Below are 18,160 nucleotides of genomic sequence, written 5' to 3' on the forward strand. Positions count from 1 at the left end.
CCTTCTGTATTGATTCCTCTGTAACTGGCTGTTTCTCTATTCTGCAGGCAATGCCTTTCTCTAATTTCTTTATTATACTTAGCTCTGCCTAAAGTAGAGAAACTATGTACTGTATTAACAGTAAAAGTAAGTATTTTTTAAAAGCTAATTAGCGATATGCTTTAAGCATTCATTCTCAAAGGGTGGCATTTTTATATTAAAATAACAGCAGTGAGAAAACAGAATGAGTCGGGCGAGGTGGCGCATGCCTGTAACCCCAGCACTCGGGAGGCAGTGGCGGGCTGAGCACTGAGTCCGGGATAGCCAGGGCTACACAGCGAAACTCTGTCTCAAAACAAAAAACAAAACAGAATGAAGCTTTAAAGGTCACATAACCTGAGTTTTCTGATATTTTACAACTTTTCCAGATGAAATCTTGTAAATAACCCAGATTCTGACTCAACTGGCTAAATTATTGCTAATTATGTTCAAATAATTATTGAAAATTTTATTATCAACTCAAGGAGAAGTTGTAAGTTAAGAACATTAGTTATAATCTTTCAACCACCTAAGTAACACACTTATTTTTCTGAACTTTTGCTTTGATTTCACACAGATAAAAGTTGTAAGGAGGAAGACGCCTGGTTTTGCTCGCAGCTACTTGTTTTGGCTATGATTTTGAGACTTACGTTTCCCATGCTGGCCTCAAGCTTGTGATCCTCCGAGAGTCCTGGGATTACAGGTGTGCACCACCAGGCCTGACTTGTCAACAGCCTTTTTTTTTTTTTTTTTTTTGGTTTTTCAAGACAGGCTTTCCCTCTGTAGCCTTGGCTGTCCTGGACTCACTTTGTAGACCAGGCTGGCCTCGAACTCACAGCGATCCGCCCGCCTCTGCCTCCCGAGTGCTGGGATTAAAGGCGTGCGCCACCACGCCCGGCTTTGCCAATAGCTTTTAATGGTTCACCCTACAGTTCCAGGACACTCCTCAAGTACACTAATCCCGTGACCAAGGGGGGGGGGGAGAGATAATCTTCGCTTTCAAAATTGTCTCAACAGCAATAGTTAACGACTTACAAGGCACAGTGGTTTGAAAAGAATGGCCCCGTAGGTTCGTATGTTTTGAATGGTTCATCACCAGGGAGTGGAACTGTTCGGGAGGATTAGGAGGTGTGGCCTTGTTGGAGTACATGTGCCACTGGAGGTGGGCTTTAAGGTTTCAAAAGCCCATGGCAGGCGCAAGCGTGCAAGGAGGACTGTTCTCATTTCTTTAGCACCACGAGCGCCCACCGCCATGCTCTCTGCCGTGATGATAACAGACTATGCCTCTGAAACGGTAAGCAGTTAAATGCTTTCTTTTATAGAGTTACCTTGGTCGTGGTTTCTCTTCACAGCACCAAACAATGACTAATACAAAAGTTGTTACTGGGACTGGGGTAACAGGCCTGAGCGCGTTGTTTGTTGGAAGGAATATGGAAGACTTTGGGGCTTTGAACTAGAAAAGCAGTTGGATGCTTTGAGTGGGGCTTAATAGGCCAGCCTGGCAGGAGCATGGGAGACGGTGATGAGGGGTTGAACTGTGGAGGCCCAGCTCAAGGTGTCTGGGGTCGGGGGAAGAATAGTGGCACGTGTCCTAGGAAGCATTCTTTGGCAAAGACATATGACTGCTTTATGCATCTGTCCTAAAAATCTGCCTAAAGCTACACACTGAAGAATTGGGGACAGGCAAATATTTCAAGACAGCCTAATATTGACCATGTCATGTGGTTATTAGTAATCACTCTTATGCAGATCTAAAATGGAAAGGAACAAGCCGGACAAAGAAATACAACAACCTACAGTCTGAGAAGAAAAGAGGCACCAGGAAGTGTAACATAGCTAAGTCCAGTGCTTCAGGAGATAAAAGTTCAAAGAAAAACCTGATGCTAAAGGGAAAAAGGGAGTCGTGACTTCTGGTCACAACCTCACCCAGCTAAGCTTCCAACTCGTAGAAAGAAATCAAAGGAAAGTTTAAGCAGCGAATCAAAGCACGAGCAACAGAAAACCATACAAATGTTACAGGAGAGGGAGCCAACCAGCCCCACCAAGCAGCAGGACTTGGCCGTCTCACCATGTGCTTAGCGCTTTAGAGGCTAAGGAACATCACTGAGGTTGGGCATGCATCAGGTACGTCCTTGCATGGAGCTGTGAAGAGCTGTGAAGAGGCGTGAGACACCTGCTAAGGAGAGCTGCAGGCCAGCTGTGGAGGCAGCCCAACAGAGAGAGTGCTGCAGTCACCAAGGAGGTAAGAGCTGAAGAGATGCAGACCAGCTGCAGAGTTTGGAATTTGCCCTGATGGTTTCTGGACTTGCTTTGGTCCAGTATTTCTTTACTATGTTCCCTTTCTTCCCCTTTGGGTTGGTAATATTTATTCGGTGTCATTGTATGTTGTACGTATGTAATCTTCATTTTGATTTTGTTTTACAGGAGGTTGCAGATTGTCATGAGTCTCAGAAGAGATCTGAACTTTGGATTTTAAACAGTGTTGAGACTGTGATAGACTTTTTAAGTTGGGCTAGATGCATTTTTGCATTATGGTATGGCTATAAGCCTATGGGAGCCAGGGAGTGGACTATGATCACTTGAATGAGAATGCTCCATCATAGACTCATATATTGGAATGCTTAGTCGCTAGAGGGAAACTGTTTGGAAGGGTGAGGAGGTGTGGCCTTGTGGAAGGAAGTGTGTCAATGGAGGGTGGGCTTTGAGGTTTCAAAAGCTCTCGGCTCCTTCTCCAGCACCATGTTGGCCTTCATGACACCATGCTCCCCATCACGATGATAATGCAATAAGCCTCTGAAACTGTAAGCCAGCAGGCAACTAAATGTTTCTTTCACAGAGTTGGCTTGGTCATGGTCACAGCAACAGGACAGTGTCTAAGACACAAGGCAAAACAAGAAATACTTGCAGTTGGGCAGCGGTGGCAGAGGCAGGCAGATACCTTGAGTTTGAGGGCAGCCTGATCTACAAAGCAAGACCCAGGACAGCCAGGGCTACACAGAGAAACCCTGCCTTAGAAAACAAACAAAAAAGAAAAGAAACATTTGCAATGAACTATAAAAACACCTATGATATGATATCAGAACTTATTGTTAAATGTTCATTGTTGTTTTTAACAATGACTTCAACAGGATGAGTACCACCCCCATAGAAATGTTTGGTTTTGCTTATTTTATTGAACAGAGTGCACTAGCCATAGTAATATATTGCTAAGACAGTTTCACATAAATAAATAGTACACAAGACTAAAGTTTGAAAAAGTCGTCAGTCTATTAAGTTTCCTATTAAGTGTTTATTTAAAATTTACAAGTAAACTCTGCAATAGTAAGGGAAGAGATAGTCTGGTCTTTAATGTATTAAAAAATTTAAATAAAGATGCTAAAGTGATTAGCTTAAGTCAGCCTGATGTACATAGTGAGTTATAGTCCAGCCTGAGATATAATTTAAGATTCTGGGGGGAAAAAAAAAAGAAAGAAAGAAAGAAAAAAAAAAGAAAAAGAAAAAAAGAAAACCCCAACAACAATAAAACAATGAATGCCCACAGTTACAGAAAGCACCCAGAGTAGTCAAAGGCATAGAGACAAGGTAAAAAAAAAAAAAGTTGCTATTAGAAGCTGCAGTGGTAGATGTGAAGTTACTGTCTAACAGGCAGAATTTCAGTTTGGGATTGTGAAAAAGCACTAGAAATGGACAGTGTAACAGTTACACAGTAACATGATATATTGAATGCCACTGAAAGTTAACTACTAAATGCTTAAAATGGCAAAGGTTGTTAAAGACTTTCACACACTTTAAAAAGAAAAAAAAAAGGCAGCACTGGAAGGTGATAAGATGACAAGAGTTAGGCTAGCTGGTTCTAAACTTCTCTGTTCACTACATAGCTGTGTCGTCTTTGGGAAGGAAACTTACTATCTCTGTTTGGTTTCTCAATGAACAGAGCCTCCTTCATAGCGGCATGGCAAGAAATAAATAATTCAATATATGAAGCATTAAAATAGTACATATTACATAGTAGCAATTTTATGTTATTATAATTTTAAAACATTTTTGTGAGTCAGGACCTCAGTACATAGCCTAAGCTTGGTCCTCCTGCCTTAGCTTTTCATGTGCTTTGATTTCAATGTGTGTGACCACTCCTGACTTCAAACATTACACATTAGACTTTGGGTTTTGTGGTGCTAGGTGTCAAAGCCAAGCCCTTATACATGTTGGGTAACTGCTCTCCCACTGAGCTGTATCTCCAAAATGGCTAAATAACCAGCCAGGCAGTGGTGGCGCACACCACCCTCAAACTCAGTATCCTCCTGCCTCAGCCTTTCAAGTATACTATATAACCCTGCTACCACACTTAGCTCCTCAAAATTCTTAAGGTCAGTAAGAAATAACACATGACAATCAGTAATCTACTCCAAACTTTTCATTAATAGTTTAAATTAATTAGCATTAATAATTCTTAATTCCACTAGAATTAAGCATTAAAAATAATTAGCCTGAGGTTATATATCTTACTCCATCAATATTATTTTTCCTAAAGAAATAAAAGTTTGGGATTAAAACCAAGGTTGGCAGTCAATGACTTGCAAATCAAAACAAACGAAGCAAACCTGTGTCCCAGAATCTGTTATCCTTGTTTCTAGTCCATTAACATTTATTTACTTACTTACTTGGAGATTGCCAAGACTCAGTAAAACCAAAACAAAAAGCAACACAATTATCCTCAAAGATAACATTAAAAACAGCTGGCCAGAAAACAAACTGTTAAAAATTGTGTAGCCATTCTCAAAAGAAGCCTGCCAATCCACTCCTGTCAGCCAGACACCAGCTGAATAACCTTAGTGAGACCTGAAGTCAAAAGAGCCTGTGTGGAGTACTAAACAGAGCTAATATTCACCACAAAGAAACAGCTACACACAGCTCATCATTAAAATCAAACAGAAGCGAGTAGCAATCCAAGTACCACAAATGTCTGGTGCAGAGAAAAAAAAAATTACGAATCTTTGCAGACATTTTTGTACTTACTTCAACAGGGCTTGTCTGTAACCGGTGTCTGGAAATTAGTTCACCCCCACAAAAAGAAAAATAACAGACAATTTGAAAATCAAACTCAACAAAAGCTAATGAAGGGTGTCCTTGTTTTGCACCTCTCCAAGGTTCTTCCTAGAGAATTCAGGGTTTTTTGTTTGTTTGTTTGTTTGTTTGTTTGTGGGGTGGTGTGTTGGGTTTTTTCAGATGGGGTTTTATTCTGGAACCCAAGTTGCCCTGGACTGCACTGCAATCTTCCTGCCTCAGCCTACTGAGTGCAGAGACTACCGGCTCATCCACCATGCTGGCTCCTGAATCAAGCTCGAAAAGGATAATTACCACCTACACGTGGAACGTCTTCCTCTCCCTATCTACACTGTTGCAATCCCATGCATCCTGTTTGAACTTGAAATACATGTACACATATATGAAAATATCATGATGACCCCATTATTATGTACAATTCATACATGATAATAAGACATTATATTTAAAAGAAATACCATCCAACCTTTTAAAAGGCTCCACTCATATACTGGCAGTTTCCATAGATTTTTTTTTCCCCTCCACTGACCTCAATGTAGAATTAACCTCTTTTACTTATGCTCTGCAGCTACCATGCACTGCTACCAATATTCACTTCCCACCCACCCGCTCACAAGACACCCGCCCCGCCCCCAGCAGTTGGAGAAGGGAATCATCACGTTTGGAGCACCTCACGGACAGGCAAGGGGCTACTAATTTTGCATACATTATCTTACTCAACCTTAACAACCGGCTGGAAAGGTAAACAGGTGGCGTATTACTGTTTACCGGTAGGGACCCACTGCAGAGCTACTGGCTTGCTTACTCACTATCACATTGCTAGCCTATTCCAGTGCATGGAACGTTGGTTTACTCTGTTCCGAAGCGCTGTTCCCACCACTCAGGGTTGTGGGGGTGTTCGTTCTGTGTCTCCCACTATACCTGGGTAAGGTTTCGCGGCTGTCTGCTGCCTTCAATATCCTCACGAACCCAGTACCACCCTTTAATAATCGAATTACGCCTCCCCCCTGGCCCGATACCTTTACAGCTCCTTTAGGGAGGACTTTACCTACTTGGGCGTCTCTCCACTCCTCCATAAGAAATGCTGTGGGCAGCATCCACCCTAAACTGTTCTTCCCACAAAATGTATGAAATGCAACACACAGGAAACACACAGCTCCTATCATTTTCCAAAGCTCTTATTTCACACTAAGACACATCTTTATATCTACGTTAAGGACCATGCAGTTTCTAGTTCACACAGTGGGACCATCCTATGACAATATCTGACTAGGAAAAGCATAATCTTTCAGGCGTCTTAAAACGAAGGCATCCTAACCAATACCATCAGACAACCTCCTTGCTTTCTGCCGTCCTCCGCTGAATTGCAGTTTGGATTTCCGGCGGGAATGTACTGGGAAAGATGAGATGGGGCTAAAAAGCACTAGAGCAATTACTTTGCCGGCTTAATTAAAGACGCAGAAGGCGCCCCGCCTTTCTAAATCTCTGCATTGAACTCATCTATGAAGGCGGGCAGGGCACGGAAGCTAGAACAATCCCGCAGCGAGACACCGGTTTCTGAGGCTACCGGCGGCCAGTCCCTTGCCACCCGCTGTCCCCGGCCACTAGCGCCCAGTGCGGAGTAGAAGCCCCGCCGCACCTATCCAGGCAACCCCAGGTCTCATTGTCTGCACCGTGCAGCCTCGAGGGGCGCGGGGGTGCAGCCCAGGCCCCGCCGACCCCTACCCACCGCAGGCCGCCTGGCCGGGCGCAGCCCAACACGGGGAGCCCGGCCGGCAGCGACCCCGCCCCGGGCTGCAGCCGCTCGCACTCGCCCGGAGGGCCACGCCGGGCACCGGGAAAATGGAGGCGGCAGAGCCTCTCTGGGGCACCCGGGTCTCTCCTTTCCCCGACCTCTAGGGCCAGGCGGCGGAGCACTCACCTCGGCAGCCCCGCTGCCCTCCGGGGGCCCCGCGCAAGGCAGCAGCTGCTCGCGCCCTCCAGCCGCCGCCGCCGCCGCTGCCTCTCCAGCCGCGGCGCTCCTCTCCTGAACGCTGAGAGCGCCCGCAGCTCCCGCGGCGCGCGCTCCGTGACTGACTGACCGACCGACCCACCGAGCGGGCGTCGGCGGGGACTGGGCGGGGCGGCCGCAGCGCCCCGCGGCGCGGATCACAGAGCCCGCGCGTCCGGCCCCGGCACACAGGGCGGGGCTGAGGGCCGTGCGGCCCAAGGGCGGACCGACTCGCGCCCCGGCCGCGCGCTCCCGGCCGCGCGGCCACCGCTCACTTCCGGCGCGGACGGGCGCGCGCGCCGCTCCTGCCGCTCTGGCCGCGCGCGGGCGCGGGCGCGCGCACACGCGCGGGGGCCCCCCTCGCGGCCTCGCCAGCCGCCCCCCACCGTCCGCCCCTCAGGCGCCGAGCCGCACCCAGCCGCGGCCGTCCTGTGCGCCCCGCCTTTCCTGCGCGCGTCCCTGTGAGCCGCCTCCAGGAACCAGTGAATCAGAGAATGAATGAGCGGAGAGGAAAATCCCGCCGCGGTCCCGCCCGCCGTGGCCCTTACCGGGAAGCCGGCCGGATTGCTCCTCGGCTTAGGGTCTTGGGAGACTGAGGACCGCCGAGCAGACCCGGGGCTGTGCGCCTTTCCCTCCGTCTCCAGAAAACAGCGCCGGGCTTTTCAGGCATCCACGGACCATTGTTGGAAATCTGGGAACCCTACCTTAGGATATTTCCATTTTAGCCCTAAACTCAACAGTTTTGTACAATGTATGGGAAGCTTTCAGGGACCAGACATTCCACGCATCTTCCCCTTTTCACGTCAACGCCTGTTCATTTATGCCCCTAGTTTCTGTGCTCCCTTACTGAAACCGTTCGAAGCAGCACTCGGTGTTGGCGCCTTTCCTTAGCCCTGAGCTATATCCCCCACCACACCCCACTCAGTACTACACTTAAATACTGAGTTTGATTCCAAGCTCGTTTGGATCCAAATCACTCAGATACCGCTCGTTTTTAACGTAGGTTTGACTTGGCCAGACTTAGATTTCTTTCCATTTACGTCCTTACTATGACCTTCATGTAAAGTTGATCAAAGGAAAGGAAAAATAGTATTCAATTACCTTTGCTTGGCTATATACTTTGTTAACATTAAAGAAATTGAACTATGATCTGGAAATGGCTGGGTTGAACGTTCAGCATTGTTTTTTCACCTCTCATCTGCTCTTTAACCATTTCTGTATCTTGAGTTTACACACACACACACACACACACACACACACACACACACACACACACGCACACAGAGTCATGTATTTCTGAAATTCTGGTGTTCTTTCTAATAATGAGCATTCATTTCTCTATTCTAGGGCCAAGTCCTAGTTTGACTAATTGCGTTCAACTTCCTGATATTCTTAGAGATTTCCAAGCGGTTTCAGTCTTTTCGTACAATTTTTTTTTCCCAAATTGGTGTACAATCTGTTTCAAACTGGTTTTAGAACTGTCCAATTACTTGGCTGTTTCACACTTTTAGGTTTAGTAGGTAATTCAGGAATCTGGTATAAAATAACACCATATCACAAACTAAAAATGGTGGCCATAACCAGTTCCTGTGACCTCTCTTCCTTGTTGAATTAATTCATCATCTGTTACCTGGAACCATTTCAGTACCCTATATTCTGTTAATGACTTGCATAGTTTATTCATTTTATACCCCTGCAGTATCTGCTGTAGACCTTTGTATAAATGGCAAATGCTTCGAAATTTTTAATCAATAATTCATACAGATGTGTCTGAGTCTTCATTTCCCTTATGACTGGGTTTGCTGAGATTAAACATACGTACGTGCCCAAACCTAATAAATAACCTACAGATGCTGAGTACTACCATGACAAGGAAGAGCCTTAGGTTTGCAGAAACCTCTTTACAAACTAGGCTCCTGGGTGCTCTTTAGATAGCTCTCAGCCAGCTCCTCCTGAAGTGCTTCGGTTGGTTAAGGCTAATCTTAGAAAACAGTCACTTTCCACCAGTGAGAAAAATAAGCAGGCTCTCATCAGTGTCATTAAGCCATGAAATAATCCATTCACTTAATTAGAGTTTATTGAGCTCCAACTAAGGTGTAAGAGTGAAAAGACGAGAAACACTCAATGCAATGCCTTGTGCCCCTAGAAACCACCGACTGCTGCATAAAGGGGGTAGGGAAGCCACAGTTAGAAAATTAGTCTATTTCCCAGATCAGGAAAGCCTGCTCAGTGAGGGGGATATGCGTTTAATGGCAGGGAGGGGCTAACCGGATGAGGCGGGAACAGTCAGTCAAGACAAAGGCAGCCAGGCCTGAGCAGGTGTGAGGGCTTTAACAGGCCACGAGGCCTGACTTCCAGGGAATCCCATCTCTTCAGGTGATGCTTCAGGTGATCTTAGTGATGCCGAGAACAGTCAAATAGGTGGGAAATGGGAGAAAGGGCCTCACTAAGCAAGAGCTCACGTACTGAACCAAGGAGTTTGAATAAACCCTGAAACGTTCCAGTCTCTGTAACGACCGAGTATATGTTTGGAGACAAGAGAAAAATGGCTGAAGAATGAAAGCAAAAAGAGGGGTGAAAATAACCCAGGTCTCCACAGAGGCGGGGAGGAATACAGTGGGGAGGGGGCTTGGGAGAGGGACACATTTTTAAGAGGGTGGAATCTACGGAGTTTCATGTAAAATTGGCTGGAGGACTGAAGGAGACAGAAGCCTCTGTAAAAGGCAAGCAAGCTTCTGTCTGGGGAGACCGAGCGGATGCTGCTGACCTCCCCTCCCCGGAACAAGGGTGCAGAAGGAGGGTCCCGCTGCACCCCTAAGAGCCTATTACCACAGAAGGCTGGGACCTCAGTCTGCAAAGGGCTTACTGAGCAATGATCTTAGTGCAAGTGCCCAGCACCCAGTGGTATGTGCCTCTGATCCCAGTGCTTAGACGGTAAAGACAGGAATTATCCCTGAAACTTACTGGCCAGCTAGTCTTGAAAAATGGATAAGGCTCGGGAACGATTAGGGATCTTGTGGAGGGCCTGCATACACACACACACACACACACACACACACACACACACACACACACACACCCCTACCATAAATCTAGGCACTTCAAAGGATTCTTAGTTCATTACTCTGCAAAGCGTGTTCTTAAGGATAGTGGCTTCCCAGGACTTTAGTAGATGTGATGGCTATTCTCGGTTGTCAACTAAATCTGGAATTAACTAAAAGCCAGTGACTGGGCACACCTGTGAGGGACTTTTTCTTAACTAAATCATTTGAAGTGGAAAGACCTATTCCTAATCCAGATATTTGAGGTGGGAAGATATGATATATATATATATATATATATATATATATATATATATATATATAATTTTTATGTACATTTGGTGTTTGGCTTACACCTATTGTCTGTGTAAGGGAGTCAGATCCACCGGAACTTGAGGTGCAGACAGTTGGGGGCTGCTATGTGGGTGCTGGGGATTGAATCTGGGTCCTCTGGAAGAGCAGCTGATGCCCTTAACCACTGAGCCATCTCTCCAGCCCCAGAACCCACATCTAAATCCTTGAGGTGGGAAGATCCACCTTTGACCTGGAGCATACCTTCTGCTGGCAGCCTATATAGAAACATGGAAGAAGGAAGGTCTCTCTCTCTGCCCACGTACCCTCTCCTTTGCTAGCAAGTCTAATCCTTGACTAGCATTAGACCCTACTTCTTCGTGATGCCGTCATGTACCAAAGACCAGCTGAGACATCCTGCCTCGTAGACTGAACAACTACTGGATTCATAGGCAGCCACTGTTGGATTAGCTGAACCATAGTCTGTAAGTCATTCTAATAAATGCAAAGAGAGAGAGAGAGACAGAGATTCATTCTGTAAGTTCTGTTACTCTAGAGAACCCTGACTAATGAAGTAGGCACGATTTCCAAAGGAGCTTCGAGTTCCTTTAACCAAACGAGTAAAAGATGATAAACAAATCCCGACTGATTTCTCAACTAGAAAACCTTCCTGTGGCTGCGGTGATGTGCACCACGAGGCTCTTATGCAGGTGTTATACGCAGCTTTTCCCAAGTGTGCTCAGCCATAAGAGCCTTTCTCCAGTGGAACAGATCATTAGAGATGTTATTACCAAATGTATTACACAGAATGCATTTTGGGAAATGCCGACCTTGCTCAGATTTTTATTTTACAGTTAGAAAATTGTTGCCCTGATACATGAAATGACTCAACTACTAAAGGTAAATATCTATTACTGGCAGATGCCAGACTAGAACCCCTATCCTGACTCTGGTCACTTTCTCTTTCCACTGCATATTAATATATGGGATCCAAACTTATTCTAGAACCTTCCACCAATCCAAAGGAGAAAGCTACAGTAAAATAGTTATTGGATAGTTCTCTTTAAATGAGGGTCCGAATCAGTAATTTTTCAGAAAATTTCTAACACTATTGAAAATGAATGCTGGATTTGGTGTCTCAGACATATTTCCAGTTTTCAGACCTAACAACTAATGGACAGGCGGCTTTTCTTATGCTAAATTAATGGACATTTGGTATTTCCTATTCTTAGAAAAACGAGGCAACTTGTTCATTCCGAGAGACTTCTTAGGGCTTTGGGGGCAACTTTCATTTCAGAAGTACCTTCTGTACGTTTTATATTTGATATATAACATTTATCTCAATTTTTTGCTTTTTTTCTTAATTTATGCTTTAATAACACATGATGCTCAGCATAATTTTTACATCCAGATGAAGGGCTAACAGATATGAGGCTAATAGGTCAATGAATGAGTATTTCATTCATTTGTAAGTCCACTTATCAAAGATATTTTAGTGTCCACTATGTCCGCAGCTCTGTCATAATCTCTAGAGAAACATAAGACATGTGTGGCCTTCAGACGTAATATCATTCATTGTTGGTAAGGACGCTAGGAAACCTGCAGGTGAAAAATATGACTCACTGCAGCCTTTGTCTGCATATTGACAACAAGCAAATATAAGAAGAGTAAGAACAAAATAACCCCAGTACATGGAAAGTTGATACAGAGGGATCCTGAGTCGAAGGCTAGCCTGGGCTACCAAAGAATTCAGGGCCACAGGCATGAACCCTCTACTGTTATTTTGCTAAACAGACATAGTATCAAACTGCTCTCTAACGTCACATCTTTCTACTCATAGATGAGTGCAGCTCTCCGGCCTCGTCAGAAAAACACCGCTGTGCAGTGGATGGCAGTTAATGCGGAAGCTTGCAACTGAGTAGAGTGCAGAGAATAAGCATCAATGGAGTGTCCATCCCCAACCCCACACCCCAAGGCTTACGGACCACTGCGGAAAAGGGAGCAGAAAGATGGTAAGCGCTCAGGTTGGGGAGGGCATCACGACTGGGGTGCTCACGACCTCATAGCAATGGGGGTGGTCTACCTAAGACCTGCACAAGATCAAGCCAGGCAGCACTGCTACTCTGCTGAGCCTCTGTTGACAGTGGATGGCTTCTGGGGAAGAGAGATTCTGTTTTTCTTTAAAGGCGTGGCCTTGGTAGGTCACCCAGTCTCCAATGGGTGGCCCCACACCATGAGTATATGGGCAGCACAAATTGGAATTAGTGGAATTAAAAAAAAAAAAAAAAAAAAAGAGGACAAGCCGGGCATGGTGGCTCACGCCTGTAATCTCAGCACTTGGGAGGCAGAGGCAGGTGGATTTCTGTGAGTTCGAGGCCAGCCTGGTGTACAAAGTGAGTCCAGGACAGTCAAGGCTACACAAAGAAACCCTGTCTCAGAAAAAGAAAAAAAAAGGAGGACAGAGTTGGGAGGGGTGGATCTGGGAGAGGTGAATATAATCAAAATATCTTATAAGATTATATTTTAAAAGAAAAAAAATTAAACTCTTCAAGGCCAGTTTGTTTACACTGAAACTTTGTCTCAGAAAAAGAACTAAGTCAACACTTATGGACAGATCATGAAAACAACACACAAAGAAAAAAAGAGTCAATTTTAAATGTGAAAGAAGATCGCTGCATTCAAGAAAATTAGTTAATAAGATGAACACCTATCAAAATAACTATAAAATAAGTACAAAAATCTGATACAAACTGTAGGTACAATAGGGTTGAGAAGATAGAAATTTACTGCGGTGCTAAGAGGCTAAGATTAGCTGGGTGGTAGTGGTGGCGCAAGCCTTTATTCCCAACACTTGGGAGGCAGAGGCAGGTAGACTGCTGTGAGTTCGAGGCCCGCCTGGTCTACAAAGAGAGTCCAGGACAGCCAAGGCTACACAGAGAAACCCTGTCTCGAAAAGCCAAAAAAAAAAAAAAAAAAAAAAAAAAAAAAGATTTCAAAAGGAGACTCAGCTGGCACTAGATCTGAATGCCAGGGGAAAACAGAGTTGGGGTAGTAATGGTGGGTGAGTCAAGAGCCTCAGCGTTCCCCACTGGACACTCCTTACCCCGCTCAAACCAACAATTGCAGAGCCTATGACCTGTGCTGGCAGCTGTATCTCTGCTTCTTTTATACGTGGGATTTGTATGCCCTACGTAATATAAATGTGGCATTTCATACCGTTTGTTATATTCAAATTACTTACAAGTAGGCCTGGGAAGCACTGCATCAACAAAATCTACAGAACTGGACATTTCCAGGTATTTGTTTGGAACGAATGCAAACTATTACACATTAGCAGTTATCGTAACAACCTGAACCCTTACCCTTATGTATGTTCTGACATCCGGATCAGCCAATCAGAACCCAGTAATTCTCAAAGCTGGCTTCTCAGCACGATAACCGAACTCCTTTTGTGAAATTCACCATTCATGTCAGTTGTGAGCGGGAACGACTTCGTGTCATGCCTCACTAATACTGAGCGCAAACCGCGATGGCCAGCTTTAGAAAGCCTGGAAAGGGAAAGACGGGGCAGAGTATGAGCCTCCATCAAGTACCATCAGGCCTGGAGTCAACTCTTCGGGAAGAAAAGCATTTTGCGTGGGGGAGGATGACGTAACAAATATATCGTAGGCAGGTCATTTTTTAGTAAATAACAGGGAAGTTTGTTTCATTAGCTCAAGAGGGCCATTTAGGAATGCAAGATGAAAGCACGTAGATTATGGAGGCGCTGAGACCAAGCGGAAGGTTTGGGAAGCAATGAAGTGGAGTAAGTGATCAAGCCCCGACTTGAACTTGATAGCTGTTTCCCCAGGTCTGAGCCTTGCAATGTGATTCCCCCTGTCTGGAGTGTTTCTCCTCCCTCCCCTCCCCTGCTTTTGTTTGTGATGGATCACTCACGTCTCTTCCTTTATCTCCACTTTCTCTAGATGAAGCTATTGCTGTGTGCCGTGTTTTCAAAGATCTTCATGCAGTGCGAGTGCAATTCTCCGCGCATCTGTCCAATTCTTTTAAAAGAACGCCAGTTTCTCAAAAGCCGGAGACCATGAATTCTTCATGCTGACTTTTCTCCAGCATCTTGCATGGGAAACTGTACATAAGAAGCACAGGAGAAAAGTCCAGCGATATTTATAAGATAAAAGGAAGATAAGAGATTTTATAAGAGACGTTGGGAAGACCTTAGAAAATAAATGGGAAGGAATAAGGGAGAAAAAAAATACTGGAAGTCACTTGTATTTCATCCAGACACTTAATGGTGAAAAATGAAAAAGGCAGAAACTGAATTTCATTTGGAAAGACTGACAGGCAGAGGTGACAGACTGGATAAGCACAGGAGTCCAAGATGACCCCCGGGGTTCCCAGGGCTACAAGCAAAAGATCAGTATCACTGCCAAGTCAACAGATAAATGCTGACTGCCTGTCAAGTTCAGGGCACTGTGCAGGGTGACAGAGAGGCCAGGGGGAAGAGTTACTGTCCTTTCCTCTTCTGTTACAGCCTGCTCACCAGCAGGGAGGCTGAGGGGTACAAGTTCAACTTTGGACAAGTTCTGTTTGGAATCATGGTGGGATGTTCGAGCAAATCAGAGCCTTTAGTAGCTGGAAACCAGGAATTAGATCATCCTTGAGGCTGAGCAATATATATGCTTTTATATTGTTGAAGACCTCCATCTCCATCCACCATCTTGGTGTTTAAGAGATAATAAATAGATTGCTAGATTAGTTTCCTAGGTCATCATAACAAAATACCACACACTGGGTGATGTAAACAGCAGGGATTTCTTACCTCACAGCTCTGAAGCATAAAAGTCGGAGATCGGACAGCTCAGTTTCTCCCAAAGCCTCTCTCCTTGTCTTGAGATGGTTACATTCTCCCTGTGTCTTCAATGGTCATCTTCTATGTGTCTGTGGCCTAGATCCATCTATAAAAGCCACCTTTATACTGGACCGGAGGGCATCGTAAGAACCCATTTGACTGAACTTCCTCTGATCTGCAAATATACTCACAGTCTGAGTTGGTAGGGGCTGAGGCTCCAGAGTATGAATTTTCAAAGGGACGTAATTCAGATCATTGTAGATGCCTTGTAAGTCTTTCTTGAATTGAAGGGACGATAGTCACAGTGATAAATCAGGGCTGAAGAGGTACAGCCACACACATGATGTTCATAAAGATTGGAAACCTACAACTGGATGGTGGTGGTGCACTCCTTTAATCCCAGCACACGAGAGGTAGGCAGGCAGGCAGGCAGGCAGGCAGGCAGGCAGATCTATGAATTCGAGGCCAGTCTGGTCTACAGAGCAAGTTCCAGGATAGCCAGAGCTACACACAGGACCATTGTCTCAAAAAAACAAAAAACAAAAAACAAACAAACAAAAAAAAAACCAGGATTGGAAACATACATATTCTTGCACATTATATGTAACAAAATTTTTGTTGACATTATAATACATAATGTGGTCAACGATATGTTGAATGCATTCCTCCTTAACAGTATAGAATCTAATGCATTTCAGTGAACATGATAAATTAACATTATTTTTCCATGAACCCTGCACACCTATCTGTGTCTTGGATTTTCTTTTCTGTCTTTCTTGTGTGTGTGTGTGTGTTGGATTTTCATTGAATAAACATGCATCTGTAGTATGCCACAGAAGATGTAAACAAGAAACTCTGTAGAAATTCAATTATATATCTGACTTTCTCATACTTCATGGCATATGTATGCATATATATGTGCAATTTATAGAGAAGCCATTATTTTGGGGAAAGGTTTTTATTTGTTACTTTACCAAAAGCAATTTTTGGTTTTCCTACTGTTATCATACTTATCATTTGCGTTCCGCCCACCCCACCCCCCTTTTTCAGTAGGATTCACCAAAGGGGACTAAAGAATTATTTCCTGCCTTTGTTGTCTTGTGGTCTTATTTATATGATTTCTCAAACAGCTTGAGAAAAGTCACTTGAAAACGTGTCACAGAAAAACAAAAAAAATAAACAGACGCACAGCTGACATTTAGAACTTTTGTTCAGCCATGTGCTTTGAGGCAAGGCCCCGCCACAGAAGATGGCTCCACCTAAGTGCTGTCCTGGGTTCCAACAGCCAGGCTCCTCAGAGGCCTCACGTTGTGGCTTTTCCACTGGTTCCTCTACCACCCACCCTCTGCAAACTTTCAGTCCGTGGGGCGTACAGGAGCCTGTGCTTGTTCCCTCACAGGCCTCTCTCTTTTTCCTTTGAAACACCTTGCATAATGCCCTAGCCAGCCTTTGCTACTACCAGAACTACTTTCAAAGCAATTTTTTCTTTTTTACCTAAAAAAGCCAACCAAAAAATATGATATTTTTTACTTTGAAAATGCAACCTCACAACATCATGAACCGTGTGAATCTGGTGTTTTTAAAAATTAAGAGCTTGCCGGGCGTGGTGGCACACGCCTTTAATCCCAGCACTCAGGAGGCAGAGGCAGGCAGATCACTGTGAATTCGAGGCCAGCCTGGTCTACAAAGGGAGTCCAGGATGGCCAAGGCTACACAGAGAAACCCTGTCTGAAAAAATCAAAAAAACAAAAACAAAAACAAAAAATTAAGAGCTCTAATCCATAACTATGTAGAACATCTACATGTTAGAACAGGCTATCATAAACTCCATTATTTTATAGTTGCTTTGTTTGTTTTGTTTTTTGTTTTTGATCTTTCAAGACAGGGTTTCTCTGCGTAGCCCTGGCTGTCCTGGACTCACTTTGTAGACCAGGCTGGCCTAGAACTCACAGAGATCCGCCTGCTTCTGCCTCCCAGGTGCTGAGATTAAAGGCGTGCACTACCACCGCCTGGCTGCGTCTTACATAGTTCTTAAGATTAGAAGTTCACCATTATTGTCAGTAAGCTAAAGGTACATATTGAAGGAGCTGGATTCCTTTAGGAGGCTCTCTGGGTAAATCTACTGTCTTTCCCAGCCTCTAGAAGCAGTTCATCTTCCTTGGCTGATAGCCCCACCCTCCATCTTCAAAGCCAGGAACGCGGCTGTCCTCCCTTCCTCTTATGAGAACCGCTGTGGTTACACCAGACCAGGTGAATAATTCAGTATAATTGCTGCAGAATTCATGCTTTAGAAGCTTACTCCCTAATGCAGTAGCGTTGGGAGGGAGAGCCTAGCGGGAAGTGTTGGGTCTCAAAGGGTCTTCAGGAGCAGTTTAGCGGCTCAGTACAAATGGCTGGTGCTGCCAAAAGGAGGGTCACTCTCTTGTTTTCTTCACCCTCCAGCTGTCCACACGGTAAGAAGGTTCCTTACCAGGGCTAATAATTACTTGACATGGGGCTTCCCAGCTTCCAGGATTGTGAGCCAGTAGATTTCTCTTCCCTTTAAATCACACAGCCTGTGTCCTTCCATTATAGTAGCGTAGTACATAAGAAGGAAAGTCAGGCCCTTTATCCCATCCCAGAACTCCAAAGCAGAGGCAGGAGGCTGGCTGTGAGCTTGAGGTCAGCCTGATCTACATAGCAAGTTCTAGGACAGCCAGGGCTACCTGGAGAGACCCTGTCTCATAACAAATAAACAAACAAACACCAAAATGGTCTTACTTGTTTTTTTTTTTTTCACTCATCAAAAAGAGATAAATGTTCCCGGCAGAGGGTGTCCATTATTTGGTTCCTTCTTCCTTCTATCCGGAGCCAACTGGTTTCTCTTTAAACGGCTCCTCTCATCCCAGATACCAGCTTAGTTTGCTA

The 18,160-nt window shown here is 44.8% G+C and overlaps 1 protein-coding gene across 3 annotated transcripts in view; it reads right to left on the bottom strand.

Annotated features, from left to right (window-relative positions):
- Nucleotides 1-7,321, bottom strand: part of RAPH1 (Ras association (RalGDS/AF-6) and pleckstrin homology domains 1) — a 76,611-nt gene extending 69,290 nt beyond the window's left edge. For 2 of the 3 annotated variants that reach the window (XM_084779782.1, XM_084779781.1), the window contains exon 1: nucleotides 7,004-7,320. The gene's annotated coding sequence lies outside the window, so the exon portion shown is untranslated. Of the gene's footprint in view, nucleotides 1-7,003 lie in introns of all 3 variants that reach the window. The other variant, XM_084779780.1, reaches the window with a different exon arrangement.
- Between the last annotated feature and the right edge of the window lie 10,839 nt (nucleotides 7,322-18,160).

The sequence above is a fragment of the Acomys minous genome (genome assembly GCF_964271855.1).
Source record: "Acomys minous genome assembly, chromosome: 4".
NCBI lineage: Eukaryota > Metazoa > Chordata > Mammalia > Rodentia > Muridae > Acomys > Acomys minous.